At 41.5% G+C, this 18,682-nt stretch overlaps 1 long non-coding RNA gene across 2 annotated transcripts in view; it reads left to right on the top strand.

The window, feature by feature from the left end:
• The window catches only part of LOC109955187 (uncharacterized), an 80,715-nt gene that overhangs the window by 60,766 nt on the left and 1,267 nt on the right, over nt 1-18,682 (top strand). The window contains exon 3 of one of the 2 annotated variants that reach the window (XR_002274225.1): nt 21-383. The exons of the other annotated variant lie outside the window; for it this stretch is intronic. This is a non-coding gene — a long non-coding RNA (uncharacterized LOC109955187). Of the gene's footprint in view, nt 1-20; nt 384-18,682 lie in introns of those variants that run through there. 2 annotated transcript variants of the gene reach the window in all.

Below are 18,682 nucleotides of genomic sequence, written 5' to 3'. Positions count from 1 at the left end.
TCATTCCTTCCTGTAATCAGATCACGGCAACCCCCTGCTGGTGTTAATGGAGGTGAGAATCAGCCCTGGGTGTCAGGATGCATCTCATCTCTCAAGTGCTCAACTGCCAGTAATGAGGATCGGCACTGTCAAAACCCAGCCTCCCGCTGTGCCAGACATACATGAGGGCATAATGAGCAGTGTGTGTTAATAAAGGGAGGGGAAGAATAGTTAAACTCTCGCCTTGTTCATCCACCTGTTATGGTATGAGCTGAGCAGAGATGTCTAGTGCCTCACAGCCCCTCCCTATACACCCTGGAGCATTATATGATTAAATACAATGTATATTTTAAGTGCAAATATATGAACGCAAATGTCCAGTGGCATTTATTAATAAATATTGATGACCGTGTTCAACAAGGCTCATCAAATCTGTCAAGTACTGTTCAAGGAAGACAGTTCAGCTATTAGTAGATTCCATACTAAGGTCCCAAGCAATTTTACTGTACCATAATGTACAGTATAATTATCATAGCAATTGCCTTGTATCGACTCAGATAATTACTAAATAATTTATCTTGAAGACATCCTGCAGTGAGGAGTTTAGTGAGGTGTTTTTTTAAGATTGCATAGAGGCAGCACCTGCCTTACTGCTCACCTCCACCTCTGCCAACTTTAATAGTGATGAGCAGCTACTTAAATGACACATATTTACTCCTACAAGAGAAGACAGGATTGTTTGCTTCCAATATGCCTATAAGCAGTTCTCATTTTTCATTTGTGTGCTATGATTAAATGCATCTCTCTGTCTAATAAACGTCTTTACGATGTGAACAAGTATATCCTGGAGTAGCATTGGTCTATGTAGACAGACCGATCAATATGTGAATAGACCTTTCATTATTCAACTAATACATGTCGGTTCTACACGAGGAACATAAAAAGACCAGTAGTGTGTTTGTGTTACTTGTACCTCTCTCATTATACATGTATGAGAAATTAACCACAAAAAGCAATAGGCCGTGCATTTAAAATGTTCCATTAATAAGTTGCTAAGCGTGCAGATGGTGCAACATAAATTGTATATACAGTATACAGTAAGATAATCATGATGCTTTTTCCAGTCTTACACTCAGTTGGTGAATTTTTTTTTTTCTTTCTGTCTCAAAGATTCTGAGCTATTGCTGTAAACTCATATATTGGGCTTTGAGCTTGTTGATGTGTGAAAACTTTCAACAAAAAGCTTCTTGAGACCATTTTAGTTTGCATTGGTACTACCTTTTGATGGGAACTACATAAATTATGCATGGGCTGAGCATTAGGGCTGAATTTAAACCCCAGTGTTATACACCAGAGCCTCAAGATATCTGAACACACAATCAATAATTCTCCATCAGCTAGGGGGGCTTCCGAGAGGCCCACACAGTCTTCTTTGAAGCCGCCTGACAAGTTAAACCCAGTACAGTTTCTTTTCTACTAATGGCCAGCCTCATAGGGGAAAAAAATGACATGTGCTGTTGTAAAGTCTTATTTTTATGTGGCCCAACTGTATGATATGGAAGGTTTTACTGGGATCAATTTTAGACTTAGTTTTAGTGTTAGAGAGTGAAAAAATATAAGAGGGAATCCTCCTTGAAAATGGCATCAGCTCAAATATGTAAGAAACAAGATCCATTTCAGTTTGGCAGTTTTAGAAGGATGACAGTAAAGGTCATTATAAATTCACTTGAAATCCTTGAATGTTTCTATCGTGAGGTTTTCTGCTCTTTTGTCTTTCTTGTTTCTCTCTCTTTTTTAGAATTATGCCCTTCAGCGATACGCTTTCAAAGGAACTTCAGTTAGAGATTTAGAATATCCGTGCTAATGAAGCAAGCCTCCTGTTTATAATTCCTTGAACAACACATTGATCAATTAGCAACACAACTACATTTTCTCCTTCTGTCTTATTTAGACCATGCTTTGATTAATATACTGATTCTACCTAGAACTCTGAGCCAAAGACTTGTAACACTAGCCTAGAAACATAAAAAAGATTTTTGTGATATTTCTTCACACCTTCAGTCAATCTGGCTGTCTGTCTCAGAGGCTTTCTTTCTAGACATACATAAGGTAGAGTTCACATCTGAAGGGGAGGATTACTCATGTGGTGCAACTTGGAGGCAATCTACCGAGAGATACAGAGTTAGAAGCATGAAGATTTGTTTCTCCTTCTTCCGTGTCCTACTTGAAGCTGCCGGAGTGTGCATGTGTGAGAGATAGAACGAGAGCATGCATGAACACATATCTGTGTGGGAACTACAGAGAAGTATTTTTGATTCAGCTGAACCATAAAGGTATATTTTACAGAAAGAAATGTTCCACACATCTTACCAATGTGCACCCAGGGCATGTTGGATGACAATCAATAAATGAATCTAAAAGAACTAGAAAGCCCATAACAAATCTACAGGTAATACAGAGGAGACAATTTTAAGGAATACACAAACCCTTTGTCATGAAATAGCCTAAATGGGCATTTAACTCGGACCCCTCTGTAAGAGGACAAAGGGTTTCTTCCATGTCTCAGAAAAGCAGACCCTGCTTTCTGTAACCACACACTGTGACATTTTACTTAGCTTGACAAAATGTCACAACTTTGAGACATTAATAATACATTTATGTTAATGATGAGCATACTGAACGTTCCTCCTCAGGGTTTGTTTTGTTCTCGCTTCTGCTGGTTAGAAACAGACCCACCAAGGACAGCACAACTCGACCGGCCAGACAATGTCATACCTGCATGATGCAAGAATCTGACAGAATGCTCGAGCCACGAGCCCCCTCGGAAACCTTTTTATCACCTCTGTCGTAAAAGGAAAAGCATCAAGGACACTTGCCAGAGGAAGCTATTGGTGCTCATTGGATTAGAAACTCCATTCTGTCAATTGCTGGGCAGAGTGTTTTTTACTACTCAAATGTGTCTTTTCCACTGCTTGGTATCGGCTAAACTCAACTCTATTTTGCTTGACTCTACTCCTTTTTGGTACCAGGTGCTTTGTTTTCCACTGCTGAAAGTACCTCCTCAGTATAGCTGGTTGTCACAGCGCCACTGCATGAAACTGCCGTGAAGTCATGGTCCCAAGGTGGTGGCAGGCTCAAAACTGTAAGAATGTTGATCCTTGAGCTGTTATTATGCCACTTTATTATGTTTTGATTTTTTTTTCAGCCGAGAAAATATCCATCTAGTTTTCAATTATGTGGTAAATCTATACAAGTAATGCCAATTTAAAAAATTGCTCTGACGTTTTCGGAGATGTGATGACCTACTTATATGCCAGCAAGCTATCTCTACTTAGCAGGCATAGCTGTAGCCATTGTGCTTGTATTAATCACATTCAGTAACCTCTGGGATACATCATAAGATGTACAATGTATTGGTTCACGTAATATAACGGTTATATTGTATAGTAACAGAGGCTCAAACCCTCTGTCACCATAAATTATACAATACAATCTATAGCACTCGTGAGAGAAGCGGCAGCTACTATTATGAAGATCAACACATATTAATGACAAATTTCTCTGACCAATTTGTAATCTTCAGTGTTTGCACATCGCCACTTTCTATAGCATCAGCTTGCTTGGAACCTTGATGGTGGTGATGCCAAAATAGTGCCAGGTAAGCAAGATACTATCCCCAGCATTTGCGTCATGGAAAAACAAACAAGGCGAGTAGAGTTGAGTCAAGTTTAGCCAGCACCAGACGTAGCAGTGGCAGACTTTAAGACTTCAAGACTTGTTTTAGTCTGTCAGACTCTTTTACTTTTGACACAGTGTGAAAGCCTGAGTATACTCTCAAGTTATGTTGGTTTATATTCAAGCTGTTTATGTTCCACTGGATATTAGTTTTGCACCCGAGACACTGAGGAGATTGTTTGGGTGATATATAGGAGTTAGGCTGAAATTCATGCCTTGTCTTGTCCTGTTGTGTCCTCTCCTCTGGATTCACATTTCAGCTGTGCATCTAAACAGTATTGACCACAAGAGCACCCGCTGACTAACTTACAATGAATTGCGGTCAAAAGGAATAGGATGTGAGTCTGAATTTTCCTTCTTAACAACCATTGCCGCAGAGACCGTGAAGTGAAACAGTCAAGTAACTGTCAGCCGAGACAGTGGACCGAGAAGAGAGGTGGGGAGAGAGACAGAGGGGAAAAGGAGTATATAAACAGACTCGCTGTAACAAGTTTGTTTTTTCAAGGTGTCAGGTTCCACAGCCAAGTTTACGGTTATCTGTGAGGTCTATTCTATTTGGTTTGGCATGCACTCGGGTTGCAGCAATAAATTTCACTGAATGCTATGAACCGTTAATTAGGCTGGCAAATGGAGCTTGTAATTTGGCAAAGCCCAAGCCCACAGTACTTTGAATTGCAGATACACTGCTACAGAGGCGCAAAGAAACGGCAGTGGCTCTGACAATTGAAGTTTCTGTGTGTGTGTGTGTGTGTGTGTGTGTGTGTGTGTGTGTGTGTGTGTGTGAGAAAGAAAGAGTGAAGATTTGGCCATACATATAGATAGTATGTAGTGTATGTGTGAATCTGTGTTTGTTTTTTTTGTTTTGTTTTTGACCTGAGAGTACCTAGCAGCTGCTAATCTTCACCAAAAACAGGACTGATGTTTTCACTCTGCACACCCCTCTTTTATCTGTCTTGATGGATGGAAAATGGGCTCTTTTATGGTGACTACGTTGCAAGTGTGGTGGAGCATTGAAACAACTTGGAGGAACTGTGAATTACTTTCACCTGCATAAAATCATTTGATCACCAGCAGAACTTGCTCTGCAGTCTAAATAAAACCTGACTGTAAGGAGAGCATCAGGCACTGGATTAGTGTTGTCAACTATATAGGAAGGAATAAATACAACCCCAAATCAGAAGAAGTTGGGATGGTATGTAAAATCAAAATTAAAACAGAAAATTTGTAGTGATTTGTAAATAATTTGTGTCATGTATTACATTGAAAACAATACAGCAGCACATTATTTGATGTGATACCTCATCAATTTTATTCTTCAAAATAAACACTCACTTCAATCCTGATGCCTGCAACGCGTTCCAAAAAAAGTTGGGATGGTTGCATTTTAGGGCTACTAATGAGGTAAAACAATGAAATGATGACTGCAAAAGAGAGAAGGGTGAAAATATATGTACTCTGTGCGTAGCCCATCATTATGGTTCTTGGATGTATTCTGAATCTAATGGAGAGGAGGTTAGCAAGGTGGGGCCTGCTGCTTAGGAGCTCAGCCAAACAAAGATGTACCACACACATACACACATTCATGTAGAGTCGGTGTGCCATGGGAATCCACACAGTACTACACGATCAATGACTGCCTGGCAGCTGGATAGTTCACACTGCATCCAGCGCCCAGGGAGGGAGGTCGATCAGTGCTGTGACTGTAGAGGAGTGCAACATACGAAACACCACTACATTGTGTACTGTACATGGTGGGAACAGGACTTACCACCATGTACCTACATACCACTTACATGTTATATATGTCTCCTCACTGCCAAGAGCCATGGCTAGAGGCATTTTGTTTTCAGGTTGTCTGTTCTTTCATACATGCAGTTCAACCATCTGTCAGGCCCATTCTTGTGAACACAATATCTCAGGATCGTCTTGGGGGAATTTCTTCAAATATGGCACAAACCATCCACTCGAGGATGAACTGATTCGATTTTGTTGGTCACGGGTCCAGGGTGTTGTCCTCATGTCTGTCCCATTCCCATGAACTTGAGTGGTGAGCGGCGGTATGGAAATGCGAGGCGGTATTTTCTAGTTTTTATTCTGCAATAAGACCCCTGTCCGGTGCAGATAACATACATGCACATAACAACACAAAACCTTGTGGTGATCTGTGAAAACCGCTTGTATGAAAGTGATATAAATGAAAGAAACACTGCCCACCAATCATTATCAAAAACATAGATTATTTGTCAGTGTTTTTTGTTTCCCTGTCGAGATGTGTTTCCCCTGTTCAAAACTTGGTTTCATGTAATGCGCCCCCTCAGTGGTTGTGGTTAGGATAACGTTAGGATTCAGGTTAGGGGAAACACATCTCAATGGGGAAGCAGATTTCGACACAGCGCCGGCAGCAGGAGTTGTGCGTGTTTACAAACTATCCTCTCGTTTTTAGGAAGATGCTTTCGGGTTTTATCATTCTGAAATAATTTCAGACTATTTGAAGTTAACAAAAAGAAAGGAATGAACTCTGGTATACACACAGACATTAGGCAGTGTCGCACTGCACTAAAATATCAATAGTAGGAACAGAAATGTAGGAATTTAACTAAAGTCCAAACCACACTGACAGAATCCCACGTTTCACAATAGCGACAATTCTTTTTAATGCCACTTTTTGACATTTTCCTAAATCATCTTATCAACACAGCTTGGTAGAAGGCAGCTGGAAGCTTTTGAACCTACACCACAAACTTGTCAATCTTGGTTGTTTGTCACCTGTGTGGAACCCATAAGATAATACTTGACAAAATGGGAAAGAAAAACAGGAAAATGACTGAAAAGGCAGACTAGACCAGCCCCCAGCAGTGGTTTGATGGAGAGAACATACGTCCAGATTGATAGGCTTAGTTCTGTGGAGGGGAGAGGTGTACAGAGAAAGTGGTGTTATCACAGATTGGGCCCAGTAACACTTCAAGGCCCCTGTGCCTCTAATAAGGTGAAGCTGAGTAAGACTGAAGACAAAGTCTGATAGAAAAAGCAACATATACTTCCTTTAAGTGTATTATTTATGATTAGAGATTTGATCCTTGAATATAGACTGTGCATTGTATTTGTTTATGCTACTCTTCCTAACATAACTCCATACCATCACCTTCCCTACAGGATATCTACATCGTTTCTCATCCTTCCCAGTCCCTCATTTTTAAATGGAGAGTGTGAGTTTTGTCACTATCTCATTAATGTCCCAGTCTCTGCACGCTCAGGAAGTTCTGCTCCAGTGGGCACATCTGCTCATGCTCACCCATGCAGCCGCAGAAGTGTCAGACACAGAGACACACACACACACATTCACCCATATGCACATACAAGGTATTGTCACTCAGGCTATTAAAAGGAAAGCTGAACTGATTATGATCCCATTCAGACAGAGAATAGCTCTGTGGAGGTGAATGATGGCACATCAGAGTGCAGAGTGGAGTGGGACCTTGTATGGAGTTGGACTGGAAAAGGGATTGATTAGAGGAGATGGAGAGAAGTGTGAGGAAAGAGAAAGATGAGGAGTGGAAAAGATAAGGTCATGAATGATGGTGGTGGCTACCGTATGTACACTAGATGTACTAATACTAGGTTTTGTGGATGCTTAGGAAAGATCCCTGAAAGCCAACAAATGCAAAGATTTAAGTGATGGCACAAAAAGCTTGTATGATTTAGCTCACCTCTGTTATCACTTTTTGACCCGTATTACACATCTAAAATTGGTGCTACCACTACTACGTCATAGACTTCATAAGTTGGATGTAAATAACCCCTTTCTCGCTGCAATAGCAGTAGCTTACGTTTCCTACACTGACTCTGTCCTGTATCAATCACTTAACAAGTGGGCCAGTGAAATGCATTTGTGCTCAGAAATGTTACTGTTTTTCAGAGTGCCTCATACCGCTACATAGCAGAGAATTCAAATCTTAAAAACCACCCTTGAAATCTTTGGGACGGCTCATGTAATAAAGGATCCAAATAAAGCACTCCTGGTGGAAATCAAAAGCATCCAGAGAGAGAGAGAGAGAGAAAGGCAGAGTGGAACTTTGAAATTGTCAGCTGTTTTTTTTTTTTTTTTTTTCCCCCAGAGTTGTCTCAGAGGAGAGGTTTATGTAAGTGGTTTATTGCTTGCCTGCATCATGGAGGGGACAAAGGGGGGGAGATGTAGGGCATTTATGAGATTAGCACAAAGTAAAATTTTTCTCAGAGTGATTTGCCATGCAGAAGACGGCAGCAGTCGGCAAGAGGGAGAGAATAGAAAGGACAGGGTGTGACGGTGGATTCACAAAAACAGTTCAGGGATCAGAGGAAATAAAAACATCTTGTCCTGGAATTTGGTCAGAAGGTAATAAATGTTTTTAGGGAAAATGAAAATAAGCAAGAGAGGGACAAAATGGTTTATGTCTCCATTACCTTAAGTGCACAGTGTCGCCAGGGGCAGAGCAGGTGACAGAGATGTCACACGTATGATTGTCATCCGTGATGTTGGCACCCGCTCACTGACTTGCAGGACAAGTGTAGGGTCGTCCTAGAAGGGATTTTCAAGGTTATAGGGGTGAATTAAACCAAAAGATACAGGTCACTGATTGTTTACCGTCTTGTCCGGGCTGACCTTGTTCAACCACACTTTCATTTGATTTGAGTATACTATGTATATTACAAGCCAAGTGGTTTTGATGCACACAGAGCGTATATGTTTTCCCATAGGACACAACAGCAGGACGATAAGAGTGGTAACACATTTACCACACAGTGTGGTGGAGCCTGTTGTCTACACTTCTAACCAGCTCACCGTGACTGCGCCTTAATAGTTTCTTGCTTACTTCTAAATACTGATTTCATCCAGTAGTTTTTTTGTCAAGAATTTCAAATAAGATGGTAATCGTGCTGACTGAAATGAATATGTACTCAGTAAAAAAACCATTCAAAGCATGAGTTTTCTTTGGGCTACGTTAGATGCTGGTTTTGCCATAATTTCTACTGAAAAGAATCTTAAATTTTGTAGGATGTAAGACCTGTCAAATAATAGCTGCATTTTGGGTACCTAAGGGCTGATACATGAATTTGTGTAATACAAGTAGTAACAGAAGTCAGAATTCTTTCCATGAATTATTTTAGGAGGAAGGAGAAAAGCATATCAGTGTAACAAACACCTGACCTGGTGATGAAGTATCAGGTAGGAAGGAGCAATACATCACTCAGAGGGAGACAAACCCAATCTGCCACTACAAGTCTACTGCTTCGAGAGAGAGGAAGGGAGAGCAATGCACCCAGAGAAGGAGTCTCAGCCTCTCGGCTCTGACGCCAGTTAGCCATGCACAGAAACAGCTGGGCACTTTGATTAATTTGTCTGAAGGCAGTGATTTATTCGTTTGTAAGGGACCTGCTTGAACTCCACAATGGCTTTACATGGTTTGCATACAAAGGCAACATGCATCCCCACTTGGACTCACTTAATATTTGTACAAGTTGTTTTTTTTCTCTTTCACCCTCTCTCCCTTTCTCTCTCTTCTCTTTCCTTTGCATTAATCAGTTTTGACAGCTACCAAGAGGAGTGTGTTTAATGTGAATTTTTATCGTGATTAATTTTGTTTGAAGGAGGTATCCCTGATCCATTTTAATGGGGTATCTGCTTTGATTTTTCCTTACACAGATTGCAGAGCTGGTTATTCTGTACCCGTGGTCCGAAAAAAGAAATTGAATACTTTCTCCAAAGCCAGACTCAAAGTAACACCTGATGAAATTCATATTCATTTTGTGACCAAAGAAAGCCACTGTAAAATACTTTTCACCGTGCACAGATATTATATGTCTGTGAGAAGAAAATCCCTTTAGTCCTGTCGAAAGATCAAATCGCTGCACTCAGTGACAAAACTTTCCAGTAGATTAGTGGTAACATTCTGAGGCAATATGTCTTCCTCCCAGCTGGTGCCAACGTTGTGTTAATATGGGTTTTACTGTACAGTATGTATCCCACATATGAGAAGCAGTGCAAAAACCCATGCGAATAGCGTCCATTAACCCTAAAACTAATCCTGTTATGAATAAACCATCGCTGAAAGGATAAACACTGAGTCAGAGGGAGTCTATGGACTGTGGTGGAGCACTGCTGCAGCACCATCTATAGACAAAAGCACACCAACAGATCTTAACTGTGCCATTTCTTCCTGCGGCTTTTCTCTTCCCCGTGCTCTCAGGAACACACACACACACACCACACACAAACACACAAACCAAAAGTGCTGATGCTGGCATTTCGTGCTGTGTTTTCACTCTCAGCTGTTATAATCTGTTTTATCTCAGGTGCTGCCAATAGCAGGTTTAATTAATGAGAGGATATTCCTAATGTAATTTAGCCAGGGCAGGATTATAAAATGACACATTACTCTGCAGCCTGCAAGGAAATGAGAGAAAGATGCAGTGGATTTGGGAAGGAGGGATGGAAGTTGAGAAGACAAAAGAGAGAAGGAAGCTCGTATGACTTGTAAGTATTGTCTGCACCACATCAGAGCTCAAAGGGTACTGAAAATTGAAAATTATCCCCAGTAATGTATGCATCTATACTGAATCTGCATGTGTGCTTCTGTCTATTTGTATATTAGTGTTTGTTTATGTGTCAGCATCCTTACTTTCAAGGGGTTAGGATTTATCCTTCCTTACACTGGGAGTCCCATACTAATTAAGTCGAGGCTTATTAGAGTGAGCTCCTCAGCCTAAAGCATTACAGAGTGTCACTCTCCCATTCATCCTGAGACCAGGAGAAGCAGCAGGCAAGCAAGCAGGAAACATGAGGTTATTATTAAAATCCAGATTGCTGATGTCCTATATACCACTTAATGGATGGATACATTTATGAATGGATAGCAGTTGGCTGGCTGTGTGACAGTGTGACCTCCCAGCTGTAGCTTTACACTAATGCTCCTCCAAGGCCATCTGTTATGAAGACTGGCATTTATGCAGCAGATCGTTTTAAAATTTACACAGGTATTTGTGCCTAAAACACAAAGAGACATGGCATGTACATTAATTTCATACCTTTACTGGCTGTTGTCACCATTTGTCGGTTGTTGTGAAGGTTGTATATGCAACTTCAAGGAGAGTAATGAAACATAGGACTTCATTTGGAAAGTCTCCCTTTTCTTGGTTTCTTAAGTCTGTTGATTCAGCAATACAAATTACAAGTTTTTATTTTGAGGATTTTATACTAAACTATGGAATTCCCATCTTGGGTGCTCATTTAAGGACTGAAAAGTCACAAATCCTTACAAACAGCTGCTCAACTTTAGGTGCCACAGATTCCACGAGCTTGTTAAATGAGTTGGGTGAGGGTGAGATGATTTACTAGTCATACTGTGGACTGCACTAGTAGACTTCAGAATTTCAAATTTGCGAAGATGCTGAAATTCATGCTGGTGCTCCTTTGCTCAAATCTCCCATGTCTTCATTTAATGTTGTGGATGGGGATTCTTTGAATATGTACACACAATTAAGTGAGGTTTTTGCAAGTGATCCTGCAAAGTGGCCTCATTTTCCCATGCGCTCTGTGCTTTGGCCACATGTTGACGCAAAAATACTGGATCAGCTTCCTTGATCAGGTTTTGCGAAACACTGGCGATTGTGGACACCCTTTAGCCTGATGCACCTGCAGTTGTGGACCCAGTTTGGCATGTCTGGAATACAATAGTTGCGTTTGAAAACGTGTAGAAGTGGTTATAAGTTAACATCAAATCTGTTTTACAACTGCCAAAAAAATTCCACAAATACTTTAAAGTACCAGATGTTCAGTTTCCAGCTTGCAGTAGTTGCTTTCCCCCCTTTATTTCAGGTTTACATACAGTTTGACCATCAAGATTAAAGTTGGAGTCCAAGCTGAGCTGGTAACATTTGGCAGTGTTGTTGTGTAACTATGTCTCACACACTTTGAGAAATCTCATTTCAAGCACTTGATTTATCTTCCAGATGACTTGTAAAAGTTGCAACACATTCATTTCAAGCCACTTAAACATTAAAGGCTATAAAACGCCGCGCATTTCGAACATCATTTGAAGAATTTGGAGCGGCAGAGAATTTTGTAATTGGCGAGATTAATAATATTTACAGCGTTGAGATGCAAATCTCCCTTCACTGGGGCCCCATGAATAATTGAGTGCCAACAATCACTTTGAATAATTCATTTCTAAATATTCTTCAGTGTGTTTTTTATGACCAGAGGGCAAGCTGAGTTTGGTGACAGCAGCAGTGTGCAGTGGTAATTACGCCGAGCGTCTGCAGTCCCTCTTAATTGCTGGGAGAAGTTCCTTCACACCAGCAGGCTTTCCAGAAAGGAGAGATGGAGAATAAAAACAGATTAGGACAGAGACAGAGGACATGGAGAGAGTAAACAAGTCTTCTCTTGCCCTTTCTCTTTCTTCCCTCTCATATCCCCTTGCTATGCTTTCATCACTAAGATTTCCTTCACGAGCTCTCCCTGCCTGTGGTTGATGCTCATGAGTAGAATATTGATGCTAATAATATTAATTACTTGTGGTGGTTTTTTTATTTTAACAATATGTATATACTAACAGTGAGGTCTGTTGGTGGAAGGATGGAGAAGAGTGTTGGGAGAGCAGAACAGAGGTGGGAAATTAGAAAGGGAGCTTTGGGAAAGAAGTAAGTTGATGTGTGCAGTGAGGCCTCCAGACCTCCACGACCTACTAGGAATACTGCGCTCCTGATTGAAATCACAGCTATCATTAAAGCAGCGCCTGACTCGCTGTTTTTAATTGAAAGGTTTTAAACAGACTATGTGACTTGACTACAAAACACAGAAAGCAGAGGTTGAACCCAGAGGCTCTTTCTCTGTGCTTCCAGCTGCTCGGGCCACTAATGTTAATGATGGATCCTCCCGCTGTTAAGGCCACTAGTGTTAATGATAAATAACCCAATTAATATTTCAAGAAGAAATTGCATGACAAAGACCCTGCGAGTTTTGTGCACAACCATCTCATCAGAGTTATTTAATTTACTTCATAATGCTTTTTTTCTGTAGGTGTTGCTCCCAGTCTGAAAAGGTTCTTGTTTATCAGGGCTGAATTGTTGTTGTTGTTGTTGTGCCCATAATAATAATAACTCAAGCCTGTTGTTCTTCAGGCAGATCCCACGAGACATGGATGGTTTCTTTCACAGGCAGCGGCAATGTAAGAACTATTGCAGACAAGAAAGCACTTTGTAAAATTTTATTATGCCTTGATAGATTGTGTGCACCTGTTCCAATTACAACCACAAAACACAGTTCCGAGCTTCATCATCCATCTCTTGAAGGGGAATATGTTTGGTGCTTAACTCAGATCCCCTGTTGTGAGATCATAACACAACAAAAAATGTCATGCTTTGGAGCTTTGGCAGGATTTAAGACAGATTACCTGTTTTCTGCTGTCTTCTCTTGTTAATTACCTTTAAAAACAGTGTGGTTGTACCTTGTCAGACACCCAAAGCCACACTAACACCAGTACCTCTCTCATCATCCTGTCTCATCTCTCTTCTCCTTGACTCTCTTCTCCTATATTTTTGCAGGATAGCCAGAAACTTAACCAGAGGCCTTGCTGCCCACTATTGATCTGCGTGTTGTAATGATGGCTGAGAGATTGCCTGCACCAGGGAGTGATCTGGGAACTGGTGCAGGATTAAGGAAGGCATGGATTGCTATTGATTTCTATCTGATACAGTCATTTCATTTGGGCTCAGATCTCCTTCCTGGTGTGTTGTGAGCAAATTCACAGTAGAGCTCTTTTAATTCCCCACCCACACACACATCTTCCAGAGGAACTTAGTGGCACTCTGCTAACAGGGTTAAAACCTCCTGTTGTCGTCGCCATTACTACAAAACGTATTAATTAAAGCCTACCTGAGGACTGAGACCTCAGAGCCCCACCGCTATGAGAGACCTGGAACAGGATGAGGTCTCAGGGAAGATCTTACCTTGACCAGCTGATGGGTCCAGCGGTTAATACAGCAATGCTTAGCTGTGACTGATTTGTGGGTAGCAGGGTCATTTATTTTGATTGATTGTTTTCTGTAGAGAAAACGCCATTTTCTCCCTGAAAATAAGGCCAATTTATTGAACAGTGGTGTCTAATGGGTGAGTGTTTTTAATTTGTTGTCTTTGCTGCTGGATTGATGTCCTTAGCCCAGCATGCAATGGACCCTTTTAACGCTCACATACATTTTACAGTATGAAAACAGATGATTGAATATTACATGTGATAGATAAATAAGGAGGAACATACTTGATAGTGCCATATAAAATGTGAGGTGGAATTCCAGAAGGCAAATCAAATGGTATCACTATGGATGCTGCTGTACACCCACACTTATCACCTATATGAGTGTGGATGGCTGTTAAGGTAAGGTATAGATGGGAGCTTATCTCAGCCTGTGCACTTCCAGGTTGATGAATTTCACATATAGGTATCATGCTGACACAAACATGCTTTCTAAGAGGCTTGTTTCCCCGCATTCACTTCAGTTGGTCCAATTTATGTAGCAAGGCCCAGATTCACCTTCAGAGCAGGGCAGCAAACAGTCAGGCTTCTATTGATTTGGCCCTGCTTTTCCTCTCGGTCATTGATTAAATCTCCGGCATTATTTGCTATACAGGCCAGGGGTGGTGTTATTGCTCTGCTTCCTGTTACCTGTCAGTTTCCAGCCAGACCGGACAGAGAAGCAAGGCCACCAGAGGTAGAAGAGAGAGAGATGTGATAAAAACAAGTGCATCCTCTGCCCCAACTCCCCCTCTTTTTAACTCCAGGAACGGATCTGTCCCTTAATGAAGGTCTCACCACGGAAACGAGAGTGGTCGAGAGGGTCACAGGGGTTCGGGGAAACATACTCTTATCCTGGTCTGGCTTACCCCCACAGCTGCTGGAGATGACAGTGCCCCAGTTCAAGTGTTTGACCCCTCAGATTGATTTATCGTAATCAACTGCGGACCAGGAAGAAACCGGAGGATGCCTGCATAGTATGTGTGTATACGTGTGTGTGGATGGGTGGTGATATTGGGATATAGGACAGAGGGTCCCTAAGGCCAAGACAGTTAATTAGCTTTGTGAGAAAACAATCACACTAACAAGCCAAACAAACTTATTAGACTACTCCCATTATCCTTCCTGCTCTCACAGGGCTGCCGCCAAAGTGGCAGTTTGAGAGAGAGCTTTTCTTCAGCTGTTGCTGTAAATTTACACCTCTGCATACTGATTCCGGTCAGACACAGAAATGTACGTAAACTCTCTTGCATACTTGACTGCTCTCGTGCGAATCATTCAAGCGTTCTTGCTTTTCACAAAACATTTTTAATCACCTCTGAAATGTAGCCTCTGTATTTGATTTGGCAGGAAATGAGAGAGGGTCAATTATGTGTGAGATGCAAAGAGAAATGATTCCTCAAGCATCCCGTCTCGCTTTCTTTAGGCATGACTGCATCGATAGTTTTATGTCACTGGTGTACAGTACAGGCCAATGATAAAAATGAGCTTGGCGCAGAAAGCAGCATCTGCCCACGCAATTTGCACCGAATGGTCAGTCTTGAGCAGCCAGTGGAAGCACAAACACACTCCCTCTTCTTACTAGCACTTTAAGAGATTTAATAATGCTCAACATAAATTCTAAAGGAAGGGAGGGGATCATCAACTTGGACTCAAATCACTGCAGACAGTTGATTTGAGCATTTATGTACTGATCCATAAAAAAGTGGCCTCTGCATGCATAAACACTCTCTATCTCCCGTGTTCATTCATCTCAAACACACAAACATTCACAAAACACTGATGCTTATAATCAGAGATGTGTTCATTTAAGTTCATTACCCACATGGAGCACTATGTTCCCGTGTTAAAGCACTTGTGGTCTGGTACCACTGGCATATGGCCGCATGGGACAGAGTGTCATGTAAGGGGGTCACGGTGTAGAGTGCGAGCAGATGCAGTCCTCCGGGGTTGTGTCTGGCACTAGACTGCTTTCCTTGGCTAGTGTCCACACTCTCCCACTGGCGCAGGACTGTAGGAGATGCCTTTAATATGGCTTTAAGTCCCATTGAACAGTGGGGAACCCGGGGATCCAATTTAATACCAGCCAGCTGCCCAGCTCGACTGCTCGCAGTCTGCCATATGTAGGTCTCAGTGTGAGTGAGTGTGAGAAAGTTATGTGGCAGTGTAGCTGTGTGTTTTCATGTTTTAATGATGCATGCATGAGTGTGTGCAGTGTCTGAATGTCGTCTTACCCCTATGCAAAACGTTTACAAATAAACATGACATATTCTGATGTGGTTACCCAGCAAAAACATCTGGCACCTTGATGAAATTCTTTAAAGCCCTATCCAACATCAGAAACTGAAGATAAATGTTCTTGAAAAATATAGCATTCATTACTCAGTTTAGCAGTTAATAAGGTGAATTCTTAAGACATGAATTCTTCTGGCCACTCAACTTTTCAGACTTATTTTCTTATCAATGCTACATGCAATATACTGTATATTGAAAACTCACAAAGAACAATTAACAATTAATCTGTTTCTCCTGCAAAGACTGAAAACCCATTATATAATATTGGACTATGCTCATGCTGCCACATCTGCTCTTAAACCACTGGATGCTGTTTACCACAGTGTCATTCAGTTTATTACGCAAGATAGCTGTTGTGCTCACCAATGTGAGCTACAGTATATGAAGACATCAGCTGACCTGCCTTTTTATCTAAGCTGCCAAGTTATTTAACATCCTTTCTTGTGTTTAGAAATCATAACCATGATACCAGATCACAGAGTAGACTGGCTGTAAAAGTTCCTCATACTAACTGAACTGGGGGAAACTGTATTTCTGTACTATGCACCTCACTGCTGGAATAAGCTGCAACACAGCTTGGCAGTAGAGGCACTCATTCCTCTGAGATGTCAAAGCTTTACAGGCTAACATAGCTAATAATAGCTGTGATTATTTTAATTAGGTTTATTATGCATATGTGTACGATGGAGGGTGATCTTCTGCATGTTATTTGTATATATTTGTTCACAGGGCTCTCTCGCAGAAGAGATGTCTCAACGAGACCTGTTTAAATATAGCTAAATTAAACTTTTGCAGATGGCGCTTGGCAAGATTATTTAAAATGGATGAGGATCAGAATCTGTGTTACTGGCCAATTATATACAGATTTGTGGTAGAAGAGCTTTCAGACTGATATGTACATACAATGGTTATATTTACAGCTTATTGCTCTGTCCTTGTGTTTGGTTGTTTTGGCGTAAAGCGACCTGTAGCACCATCCAGAGGAGAGGAGTTCAAAGTGTTTTGTGTTCCCTCTTGGAGGGAAGGTTGGCCCCGATGATTCTTTCTGCACTCATGACTGTCCATTTGCTTCTGTTCCTGTCTTGTTTGGCTGACAGTGATAGAAGTATAGAGAACAGACTCTCTGATTCCTATGTAGAACAGCATCAGCAACTTCTGGGGCAGGTTGAACTTGCCGAGCTGGCGCAGGAAGTACATGCTCTGCTTTGCCTTCTTGATGATGGTGCTGATGTTGGGTGTGCACCTCAAGGATAAGAAACATCGCAATACCAAACTGAGGTATGACTGTATTCCTTTTTTAGATGGCCAGTTTTAAAATGATAACAACGAGGTCAGCAGTGGGTACACACCCAAACTATGCTCATATAAAGTCTAACACAGTCAGGTTTCTCTGTTCCGGTGTGGCTTACACACAGATCAGCAGTAAAAAGCTGTGAGAGGTGAGGTTTGACATTGGGCCACTAGAGTTGAGCTGCCCTAACCTCGAGGCTGACCTCCAAACCGCTACAGGACTCCTGAGGTCACCCTCGCTCGAAAGACGCGGATGACATTTATTGTGCAGTGGAGTTCGCTGCTCCATCAGCTGTATACGTGTGCAGACAAATGGGTGCGTGTGTGTAGTTCCAGGTCGCTGTTTTGACAGAGGGGATTAAGTTTTTGCTACTTCATTGCTGAAAGAGGCGTCTGGCTTACAAAGACCCTTTTGTACAGATCTGTGCCATCATTAAAGTTAGCTGACATTCTCTAGTTCCACTGTGAACAGCTGATTCTCCCTCACTGATACAAGTACTCTGTATGTGGAGAGGTGATGAAAGAAATGAACAATTACAGATAGTGTTTCTGGCTGTGTGTTTTTGTGCATGTGTGCGTGACTCTGGTACATGGAGAGTAATGATGCTCTGTGTCTGACGGGAAAGTCGCATCTTAATGATGGATGGTCGATTATAGAGAGATCTTCTGGCTCGTCCCAGGCCCAGTGTGCTCTGTTATTAGCATGCAAATAAATGGATCATACCCAGCAGCCTCTTCACTCTCACTCGCTCACACCATTAGATATGCAGCCATGTCTCTCCATCAGTAAAACACGGTCATATTGGAAAGTAGTGCCTGTGTACAGTACAGTATGTGTGTGCATACTGTATGTGGATGTGACAGACAACAGCTCTCATTTCACATTAACTTTCTACGACCTGTCCAAATGCCACTAACAATTATCTCTTCTATCAAGTGTCATAAGGGTTTCTTTCCCAGGACTGTGTGCATGCATGTGCGAGGAGTTTGTGTTTTTCCAGGATGTGATTCTAAGCTTCTTCTTAGTCATGTCAAGGGCACTTAAAAAAGAATGAAACCTTGTTTTGTGAAAATACCAAAAACTCATTTCATAAGAGAAGAACAACTTGTGGTGAAGGGTGGTGTGAGAATCTAGTTTCTTTAAAAACTGATTGTGTATCCATCCAGTGATTCTGCTGCTTGACTAAACGGTATTAAGCAATGCAAATAACTGAATACTTACAATGTTTTAAATTGGGAGATGAATGAATACTGTAAATGAATGTCTATCTGGACGTAGAAACAGCTCTTTGCAAGCTGACCTGCGATGCCCAGAATCATGCCAAAAGAAGGCATTC

Source organism: Monopterus albus, unplaced genomic scaffold (assembly GCF_001952655.1).
Source record: "Monopterus albus unplaced genomic scaffold, M_albus_1.0 scaffold13.1, whole genome shotgun sequence".
Lineage (NCBI taxonomy): Eukaryota > Metazoa > Chordata > Actinopteri > Synbranchiformes > Synbranchidae > Monopterus > Monopterus albus.
This window is presented reverse-complemented; position numbering and strand designations above follow the sequence as displayed.